This window comes from Orcinus orca, chromosome 3 (genome assembly GCF_937001465.1).
Source record: "Orcinus orca chromosome 3, mOrcOrc1.1, whole genome shotgun sequence".
Lineage (NCBI taxonomy): Eukaryota > Metazoa > Chordata > Mammalia > Artiodactyla > Delphinidae > Orcinus > Orcinus orca.
Window position 1 is genome coordinate 63,978,586 of NC_064561.1, and position 11,632 is coordinate 63,990,217.

Here is an 11,632-nt window from a genome sequence, read left to right on the forward strand (position 1 = left end):
GAAAGTAGAGAATAATGGCTTAAGAGCGTTTATTCAATAAATATTTATTGAGTACATACTTCATGTGTATGAGATACTCATAGAGGCACTGAAGCTTCAAGCAATGAATTTTTTTTTAAAAGTGTTAAAAATTATTTCTCTTGCAGAGTTCATGTTTAGTCTGAGGAAGACAAAGATTAAATGAATATGAAGTATGATAGACAGTGATGAGTACTATGAAAGAAAGAAAGAGAGAGAAAAAGAAAGAAAGGAAGGGAGAAGGGAACAGAGGTACTGGTGAAAGGTGATTGACTTAAATAAGGTCAGGAAAGTCCAACCGAGAAGATACAATCTGAATGTAGATTTGATGAAGATAAAGAAGTGAGCCATGGGGGTATCAGTGCAAAGAGCGTTGTAGGCAGAGAAAATTTTAAGTGCAGTATTTCTGAAGCAGGTGAATGCCCAGTAAGTTAGAAGAATGGATGGCTAACATAGAGGAAACAAATGTTAAGAAAGGAGTCAGAGAGATAAGAGGATGCCCGATCATCTAAGCCTTTGTAAACCATAAAAAGTTTGACTTTGACTCTGACTGAGATAGGAAGCCATTGGGATTTGAGCAGAGGATGACATCACTGAACTTGTATTTTAAAAGAAAGACATTAGCCATTGAGCTGAAAGTAGACTATAGCAGACAAGAGCAGAAGAAGGAAGTCTGGTGGGTTGGGTTTTGCTATTAACAAGTTTATGAATGATGGAGGCATGGATCAGAGTAGTAGTGGTGAAGTTTGTGGTAACCGGCTGGATTTTGAAAGTCTGTGGAGCTAATATGATTCCTTGGACCATCTAATTTTCATTTTGAAATATCATATACATGTAGAAAAGTATGAAAAACATCAATGTAAAATTTACCAAATAATGTAAAGCAAACACCAAGTATCCCCCAGCCAGGTTAAGAAATAGAACGTTGCCAGCACTCCAGATACTCCACAGAGTTAGCACATTGGAAGAAAGACTGGATGTGCTAAGTAGAAGCATGGAAGATAAAAAAAAAGAGCCAAATCAAACTTATAAAGATGAGAATTACAAGAGCTTAAATAAAAAATTCACTAGATAGGATGAACAGCAGAATAGACATTGCAGAATAAAAGATTAATGAACTTTCCAGATGATGTCTTTCATGAAAAGGGATAGAACTACGTTCTTGAGAAATATGATGGACATCTTCCAATAGAAATAAAAACTGCTCCTGCAGGCTCTGTCATTCTCAGAGAAAGTTTCTCTTCACAGTAGAAAACTCAGATTCACAGTGTTACTTGCTAACAAACTGGATTGAGACTATTCTTGTTCAGTCCTAATATCCAATAACAGTGGTCACAAATGCTAGAGAGCAGAAGAAAATATTGGCCAAATATTTATTAGAAATTTCCAATAACCTAGATGGTCCTGTATGTAAGTTACATGATTTTGGCTACAGAGGAGTCTCTTTTTAAGAGACTGCTGGCATTGGAGCCTCTGCTGACTTGGTTAATTTCAAAGGAAAAGATAGAGTAGCAGGGATTGGTTTAATTACAAATACTATGGAGGGGGGACCTTCAAGATGGCACAGGAGTAAGACGTGGAGATCACTATCTTCCCCACAAATATATCAAAATTACATCTACATGGGGAACAACTCCTACAGAACACCTACTGAATGCTGGCAGAAGACCTCAGATTTCCCAAAAAAGCAACAAACTCCCCACATACCTGGGTAGGGCAAAAGAAAAAAGGAAACACAGAGACAAAAGACTAGGGATGGGACCTGCACCTCTGGGAGGGAGCTGTGAAGGAGGAAAAGTTTCCACACACTAGGAAGCCCCTTCACTGGCGGAGATGGGGCTGGGTGGGGAGGGGAAGCTTCGGAGGCACGGAGGAGAGCACAGCAACAGGGGTGCGGAGGGCAAAGCGGAGAGATTCCCGCACAGAGGATCGGTGCTGACCAGCACTCACCAGCCCAAGGGGCTTGTCTGCTCACCCGCCAGGGCGGGCGGGGGCTGGGAGCTGAGGCTCAGGTTTCAGAGGTCGGATTCCAGGGAAAGGTCTGGGGTTGGCTGCATGAACACAGTCTGAAGGGGGCTAGTGTGCCACGGCTAGCCAGGAGGGAGTCCAGGAAAAAGTCTGGACCTGCCTAAGAGACAAAAGAACATTGTTCCGGAGTGCTAGAGGAGAGGGGATTCAGAGCACCCCCTAAATGAGCTCCAGAAACGGGCGTGAACCGCGGCTATCAGCACAGACACCAGAGACGGGCATGAACAGCTAAGGCTGCTGCTGCAGCCACCAAGAAGCCTCTGTACAAGCACAGGTCACTATCAACACCTCCCCACCAGGGAGCCTGTGCAGCCCACCACTGCCAGGGTCCCGTGATCCATGGACAACTTCCCTGGGAGAACACAAGGCACGCCTCAGGCTATTGCAATATCACGTCGGCCTCTGCCACTGCAGGCTCGCCCCGCATTCTGTATCCCTCCTTCCGCAAGCCTGAGTGAGCCAGAGCCCCCTAAGGAGCTGCTCCTTTAACCCCCTCCTGTCTGGGCAAAGAAGAGACCCCAGAGGGTGACCTACATGCAGAGGCGGGGCCAAATCCAAAGCTGAACCCCAGGAGCTGTGCGAACAAAGAGAAGAGAAAGGGAAATCTCTCCCAGCAGCCTCAGGAGCAGCAGATTAAATCTCCACAACCAACCTGATGTACCCTGCATCTCTAGAATAACTGAATAGACAAGGAATCGTCCCAAAATTGAGGCAGTGGACTTTGGGAGCAACTGTAGACTTGGGGGTTGCTTTCTGCATCTAATTTGTTTCTGCTTTTATGTTTATCTTAGTTTAGTATTTAGAGCTTATTATCACTGGTACATTTATTGATTTCGTTGCTCTCTTTCTTTTTTTAAATATATCTATATTTTTTTTCTTTCATTTTTCACCTTTTGTGTGTGTATGTGTATGCTTCTTTGTGTGATTTTGTCTGTATACCTTTGCTTTTACCAATTACCTAGGGTTCTATCTCTTCTTTTTTTTTTTGGTATAGTTTTTAGTGCTCGTATCACTGGTGAATTTGTTTTTTGGATTGGTTGCTCTCTTCTTTCTTTCCTTTTTTTTCTATTACTTTTTAATTTTTTTATTTTTGATATTCTTAATTTTAATAAATTTTATTTTATTTCATTTTAGTTTTCTTCTTTTTTCTTTCTTTCTTTTTTTTTCCCTTTCATTCTCAGCTGTGTGGCTGACAAGGTCTTGGTGCACCAGCCAGGTGTCAGGCCTGAGCCTCTGGGGTGGGAGAGCTGAGTTCAGGACATTGCTCCACCAGAGACTTCCTGGCCCCATGTAGCATCAAACAGCAAAAGCTCTCCCAAGATCTCCATCTCAGGGAAAAGACCCAGCTCCACTCAATGAGCAGCAAGCTACAGTGCTGGACACCGTAGGTCAAACAACTAGCAAGACAGGAACACAACCGCACCCACTAGCAGAGAGGCTGCCTAAAATCATAATAAGGCCACAGGCACCCCAAAACACACCATGGGATGTGGTCCTGCCCACCAGAAACCCAAGATCCACCCTCAACGACAAGAACACAGGCACTAGTCCCCTCCACCAGGAAGCCAACACAACCCACTGAACCAAACTTAGCCACTGGGTGCAGACACCAAAAACAACTGGAAAAGCTGAGGTTGAGGAAGATGGCAGAAGAGTAAGACGCGGAGATCACCATCCTCCCCACAGATACATCAGAAATACATCTACACGTGGAACAACTCCTACAGAACACCTACTGAATGCTGGCAGAAGACCTCAGACCTCCCAAAAGGCAAGAAACTCCCAACGTACCTGGGTAGGGCAAAAGAAAAAAGAATAAATAGAGACAAAAGGATAGGGATGGGACCTGCACCAGGGGGAGGGAGCTGCGAAGGAGGAAAGGTTTCCACACACTAGGAAGCCCCTTCATGGGCAGAGACGGCGGGTGGCGGAAGGGGGAAGCTTCGGAGGCACGGAGGAGAGCGCAGCAACAGGGGTGCAGAGGTCAAAGCAGAGAGATTCCCGCACAGAGGATCGCTGCCGACCAGCACTCACCAGCCCGAGAGGCTTGTCTGCTCACCCGCCAGGGTGGGTGGGGGCTGGGAGCTGAGGCTCAGGCTTCAGAGGTCGGATCACAGGGAGAGGACTGGGGTTGGTGGCGTGAACACAGCCTGAAGGGTTCAGTGCGCCACGGCTAGCCGGGAGGGAGTCCGGGAAAAGGTCTGGACCTGCCGAAGAGGCAAGAGACTTTTTGTTCCCTCTTTGTGTCCTGGTGCACAAGGAGAGGGGATTAAGACCGCCGCTTAAAGGAGCTCCAGAGATGGTTGCAATCTGCAGCTATCAGCGCAGACCCCAGAGACGGGCATGAGACGCTAAGGCTGCTCCTGCAGCCACCAAGAAGCATGTGTGCAAACACAGGTCACTATCCACACCTCCCCTCCCAGGAGCCTGTGCAGCCCATCACTGCCAGGGTCCCGTGATCCAGGGACAACTTCCCCGGGAAAACGCACAGCACGCCTCAGGCTGCTGCAACGTCATGCGGGCCTCTGCCGCCGCATTCTCACCCCACATCTGTACTCCTCCCTCCCCACGGCCTGAGTGAGCCAGAGCCCCCGAATCAGCTGCTCATTTAACCCCGTCCTGTCTGAGCGAAGAACAGATGCCCTCAGGCGACCTACACGCAGAGGCGGGGCCAAATCCAAAGCTGAACCCCAGGAGACGTGCGAACAAAGAAGAGAAAGGGAAATCCCTCCCAGCAGCCTCAGGAGCAGCAGATTAAATCTCCACAATCAACTTGATGTACTCTGCATCTGTGGAATACATGAATAGACAACGAATCAGCCCAAATAGAGGAGATGGACTTTGGGAGAAAGACATATTACTTTTTCCCCTTTTGCTCTATTCGTGAGTGTGTATGGTATGCTTCTGTGAGAGATTTTGTCTGTATAGCTTTGCATTCACCATTTGTCCTAGGGTTCTGTCCGTCCGTGTTTTTTTTTTTTACTCAAATAAATTTTTTCTTAATAATTATTTTTTATTTTAGTAACTTTATTTTATTTTATCCTCTTTCTTTTTTTCCTTCTATTTTTTCTCCCTTTTATTCTGAGCTGTGCGGATGAAAGGCTCCTGATGCTCCAGCCAGGAGCCAGTGCTGTGCCTCTGAGGTGGGAGAGCCAACATCAGGACACTGTTCGACAAGATACCTCCAAGCTCAATGTAATATCAAACGGTGAAAATCTCCCGGAGATCACCACGCAACACCAAGACCCTGCTTCTCTCAACGACCAGCAAGCTACAGTGCTGGACACCCTATGCCAAACAACTAGCAAGACAGGAACACAACCCAACCCATTAGGAGAGAGGCTGCCTAAAACCATAATAAGGCCACAGACACCCCAAGACACACCACCAGACGTGGACCAGCCAACCAGAAAGACAAGATCCACCCTCATCCACCAGAACACAGGCACTAGTCCCATTCACCAGGAAGCCTACACAACCCAGTGAACCAACCTTAGCCACTGGGTACAGACACCAAAAACAACGGGAACTACGAACCTGCAGCATGCAAAAAGGAGACCCCAAACACAGTAAGATAAGCAAAATGAGAAGACAGAAAAACACACAACAGATGAAGGATCAAGGTAAAAACCCACCAGACCTAACAAATGAAGAGGAAATAGGCAGTCCACCTGAAAAAGAATTCAGAATAATGAGAGAAAAGAAAATCCAAAATCTTGGAAACAGAATACAGAAAACGCAAGAAACATTTAACAAGGACCTAGAAGAACTAAAGAGGAAACAAGCAACAATGAACAACACAATAAATGAAAACAAAAATACTCTAGAAGGGATCAATAACAGAATAACTAAGGCAGAAGAACGGATAAGTGACTGGGAAGATAAAATAGTGGAAAGAACTACTGCAGAGCAGAATAAAGAAAAACGAATGAAAAGAACGGAGGACAATCTCAGAGACCTCTGGGACAACATTAAATGCACCAATATTTAAATTATAGTGATCTCAGAAGAAGAGGAGAAAAAGAAAGGGACTGAGAAAATATCTGAAGACATTATAGTTGAAAACTTCCCTAATATGGGAAAGGAAATAGTCAATCAAGTCCAGGAAGCACAGAGAGTCCTATACAGGATAAATCCAAGGAGAAACACGCCAAGACACATATTAATCGGACTATCAGAAATTAAATTCAAAGAAAACATATTAAAAGCAGCAAGGGAAAAACAACAAATAACACACAAGGGAATTCCCATAAGGTTAACAGCTAATCTGACAGCAGAAACTCTGCAAGCCAGAAGGGACTGGCAGGACATATTTAAAGTGATGAAGGAGAAAAACCTACAACCAAGATTACTCTACCCAGCAAGGATCTCATTCAGATTTGATGGAGAAATTAAAACCTTTACAGACAAGCAAAAGCTGAGAGAGTTCAGCACCACCAAACCCGCTGTACAACAAATGCTAAAGGAACTTTTCTAGGCAAGAAACACAAGAGAAGGCAAAGACATACAATAACAAACCTCAAACAATTAACAAAATGGGAATAGGAACATACATATCGATAATTATCTTAAATGTAAATGGTTTAAATGCTCCCACCAAAAGACACAGACTGGCTGAATGGATACAAAAACAAGACCCATATATATGCTGTCTACAAGAGACTGACTTCAGACCAGGGACACATACAGAGTGAAAGTGAGGGAATGGAAAAAGATATTCCATGCAAATGGGAATCAAAAGTAAGCTGGTGTAGCAATCCTCATATCAGACAAAATAGACTTTAAAAAAAGACTATTACAAGAGATAAAGAAAGATATTACATAATGATCATGGGATCAATCCAAAAAGAAGATATAACAATTGTAAATATTTATGCACCCAACATAGGAGCACCTCAATACATAAGGCAAATACTAACAGCCATAAAAGGGGAAATCGACAGTAACACACATAGTAGGGGACTTTAACACCTCACTTTCACCAATGGACAGATCATCCAAAATGAAAATAAATAAGGAAACACAAGCTTTAAATGATACATTAAACAAGACGGACTTCATTGATATTTATAGGACATTCCATCCAAAAAGAACAGAATACACATTTTTCTCAAGTGCTCATGAAACATTCTCCAGGATAGATCATATCTTGGGTCACAAATCAAGCATTGGTAAATTTAAGAAAACTGAAAACGTATCAAGTATCTTTTTCGACCACAATGCTATGAGAATAGATATCAATTACAGGAAAAGATCTGTAAAAAATGCAAACACATGGAGGCTAAACAATACACTACTTAAAAACCAAGTGATCACTGAAGAAATCAAAGAGGAAATCAAAAATACCTAGAAACAAATGACAATGGAGACACCACGACCCAAAAACCTATGGGATGCAGCAAAAGCAGTTCTAAGAGGGAAGTTTATAGCAATAAATCCTACCTGAAGAAACAGGAAACATCTCACATAAACAACGTAACTTTGCACCTAAAGCAATTAGAGAAAGAAAAATTTTAAAAAACCCAAAGTTAACAGAAGGAAAGAAATCATAAAGATCAGATCACAAACAAATGAAAAAGAAAGGAAGGAAATGATAGCAAAGATCAATAAAACTAAAAGCTGGTTCTTTGAGAAGATAAACAAAATTGATAAACCATTAGCCAGATTCATGAAGAACAAAAGGGAGAAGACTCAAATCAATAGAATTAGAAATGAAAAAGGAGAAGTAATAACTGACACTGCAGAAATACAAAGGATCATGAGAGATTACTATAAGCAACTCTATGCCAATAAAATGGACAACCTGGAAGAAAGGGACAAATTCTTAGAAATGCACAATCTTCCAAGACTGAACCAGGAAGAAACAGAAAATATGAAAAGACCAATCACAAGCACTGAAATTGAAACTGTGATTAAAAGTCTTCCAACACACAAAAGCCCAGGGCCGGATGGCTTCACAGGCGAATTCTATCAAACATTTAGAGAAGAGTTAACACCTATTCTTCTCAAACTCTTCCAAAATATAGCAGAGGGAGGAAAACTCCCAAACTCATTCTACAAGGCCACCATCACCTTGATACCAAAACCAAACAAAGATGTCACAAAGAAAGCAAACTACAGACCAATATCACTGATGAACATAGATGCAAAAATCCTCAAGAAAATACTAGCAAACAGAATCCAACAACACATTAAAAGGATCATTCAACATGATCAAGTGGGGTTTATTCCAGGAATGCAAGGATTCTTCAATATATGCAAACCAATCAACATGATACACCATATTAACAAATTGAAGGAGAAAAACCTATGATCATCTCAATAGATGCAGAGAAAGCTTTCGACAAAATTCAACACCCATTTATGATAAAAACCCTGCAGAAGTAGGCATAGAGGGAACTTACCTCAACATAATAAAGGCCATATATGACAAACCCACAGCCATTATCATCCTCAATGGTGAAAAAGTGTAACCATTTTCACTAAGATAAGGAACAAGGCAAGGTTGCCAACTCTCACCACTAGTATTCAACATAGTTTTGGAAGTTTTAGCCACAGCAATCAGAGAAGAAAAAGAAATAAAAGGAATCCAAATCGGAAAAGAAGAAGTAAAGCTGTCACTGTTTGCAGGTGACATGATACTATACATAGAGAATCCTAAAGATGCTAACAGAAAACTACTAGAGGTAATCAATAAATCTGGTAAAGTAGCAGGATACAAAATTAATGCACAGAAATCTCTTGCATTCCTATACACTAATGATGAAAAATCTGAAAGTGAAATTAAGAAAACATTCCCAGTTACCATTGCAACAAAAAGAATAAAACCTAGGAATAAACCTACCTAAGGAGACAAAAGACCTGTCTGCAGAAAACTATAAGGCACTGATGAAAGAAATTAAAGATGATACAAATAGATGGAAAGATATACCATGTTCTTGGATTGGAAGAATCAACATTGTGAAAATGACTCTACTACCCAAAGCAATCTACAGATTCAATGCAATCCCTATCAAACAACCACTGGCATTTTTCACAGAACTAGAACAAAAAATTTCACAATTTGTATGGAAACATAAAAGACCCTGAATAGCGAAAGCAATCTTGAGAAAGAAAAATGGAGCTACAGGAATCAGGCTCCCTGACTTCAGACTATACTACAAAGCTACGGTAATCAAGACAGTATTGTACTGGCACAGAAACAGAAATATTGATCAGTGGATCAGGGTAGAAAGCCCAGAGATAAACTCACGCACATATGGTCACCTTATCTTTGATAAAGGAGGCAAGAATATACAGTGGAGAAGACAGCCTCTTCAATGAGTGGTGCTGGGAAAACTGGACAGGTACATGCAAAACTATGAAATTAGAACACTCCCTAACACCATAAACAAAAATAAACTCAAAATGGATTAAAGACCTAAACGTAAGGCGAAACACTATCAAACTCTTAGAGGAAAACATAGGGAGAATGCTCTATGACATAAATCACAGCAAGATCCTTTTTGACCCACCTCCAAGAGAAATGGAAACAAAAATAAACAAATGGGACCTCATGAAACTTCAAAGCTTCTGCACAGCAAAGGAAACCATAAACAAGACGAAAAGACAACCCTCATAATGGGAGAAAATATTTGCAAATGAAGCAACTGACAAAGGATTAATCTCCAAATTTATAAGCAGCTTATGCAGCTCAATAACAAAAAAACAAACAACCCAATCCAAAAATGGGCAGATGACCTAAATAGACATTTCTCCAAAGAAGATATACAGATTGCCAACAAACACATAAAAGAATGCTCAACATCACTAATCATTAGAGAAATGCAAATCAAAACTACAATAAGGGCTTCCCTGGTGGCGCAGTGGTTGAGAGTCCGCCTGCCGATGCAGGGGACATGGGTTCGTGCCCCGGTCCGGGAAGATCCCACATGCCGCGGAGCGGCTGGGCCCATGAGCCATGGCCTCTGAGCCTGCGCATCCGGAGCCTGTGCTCCGCAAACGGGAGAGGCTACAACAGTGAGAGGCCCGCGTACCGCAAAAAAAAAAAAAAAAAGAGAAAAAAAAAAAACTACAATAAGGTTATCATCTCACACCGGTCAGAATGGCCATCATCAAAAAATATACAAACAATAAATGCTGGAGAGGGTGTGGAGAAAAGGGAACACTCTTGCACTGTTGGTGGGAATGTAAATTGATACAGCCACTATGGAGAACAGTATGGAGATTCCTTTAAAAACTAAAAATAGAACTACCATATGACCCAGCAATCCCACTACTGGGCATATACCCTGAGAAAACCATAATTCAAAAAGAGTCTTGTACCAAAATCTTCATTGCAGCTCTATTTACAATAGCCAGGACATGGAAGCAACCTAAGTGTCCACTGACATATGAATGGGTAAAGAAGATGTGGCATGTATGTACAATGGAATATTACTCAGCCATAAAAAGAAATGAAATTGAGTTATTTGTTTTGAGGTGAATGGACCTAGAGACTGTCATACAGAGTGAAGTTAAGTCAGAAAGAAAAAAAAAAAACCATATGCTAACACATATATATTGAATCTAAAAAAAAAAAAAAGGTTCTGAAGAACCTAGGGGCAGGACAGGAATAAGGACACAGACGTAGAGAATGGACTTGAGGACATGGAGAGGGGGAATGGTAAGCTGGGATGAAGTGAGAGAGTTGCATGGACATATATACACCACCAAATGTAAAATAGTCAGCTAATGGGAAGCAGCTGCACAGCATAGGGAGCTCAGCTCATTGCTTTGTGTCCACCTAGAGGGATGGGATATGGAGGATGGGAGGGAGAGGCAAGAGGGAGGAGATATGGGGATATATGTATATGTATATCTGATTCACTTTGTTATAAAGCAGAAACTAACACAGCATTGTAAAGTAATTATTCTCCAATAAAGATGTTTAAAAAGAAAATGCTATGGAACAAAAGATCCTGTTCTAGTGTATTCTGTTCTAGTGGCAGAACACAGTACCGTAACAGCTTGAGGTGAAGACCATAAAAAAGATGTTTCTGAACATAAAGAAACAGTTTTTTATCAGCGCCTGGATTTGTAGTCTGCAATAACTGTAACATTTATAATGTGTGAGAGATAATAGAGGGTAAGGATCTAAGACATTTAATGTTTCCAAAGTATGCAGAGGCACCACTAATAATCATAGCTGTTTCTTGAAATCTTAATACTGTATTAAAGACTATGATATTTTAGGTACGAATTTCCCTGCTACTGAGAACTCAATGAGCTGCAAGTTGCTGCCCCCTTACCCTAGAGTTAGTCAAGGGGATGTTGCAGATGTAACACCTTTAAAGAGACTGTGGAAGGTGTGAAGCAAAAAACAAAAATGGAGCGTTGAAAATGTTTCTTTTGGTTCTGGTGGAAGCTTTGCTACAGCAATTAACAAGGCATCTCTTGAACGTTTCCGTCAAGTATAGTCATGTTGTAATTACTGGACTTGGGATTAATGTCTTTAAGGACTTTGTTGCTGATCCCAACAAAAGGCCCAGGTAGGGCTGATTATCTTTACATAGGATACCAGCAGGGAATTTTGTTGCATTTCAAA

At 41.7% G+C, this 11,632-nt stretch overlaps 1 pseudogene; it reads left to right on the forward strand.

Moving 5' to 3' along the window:
* The first annotated feature begins 1,131 nt into the window (after positions 1-1,131).
* LOC101278016 (nicotinamide phosphoribosyltransferase-like) lies at positions 1,132-11,425 on the forward strand (annotated as a pseudogene).
* Positions 11,426-11,632: the final 207 nt, after the last annotated feature.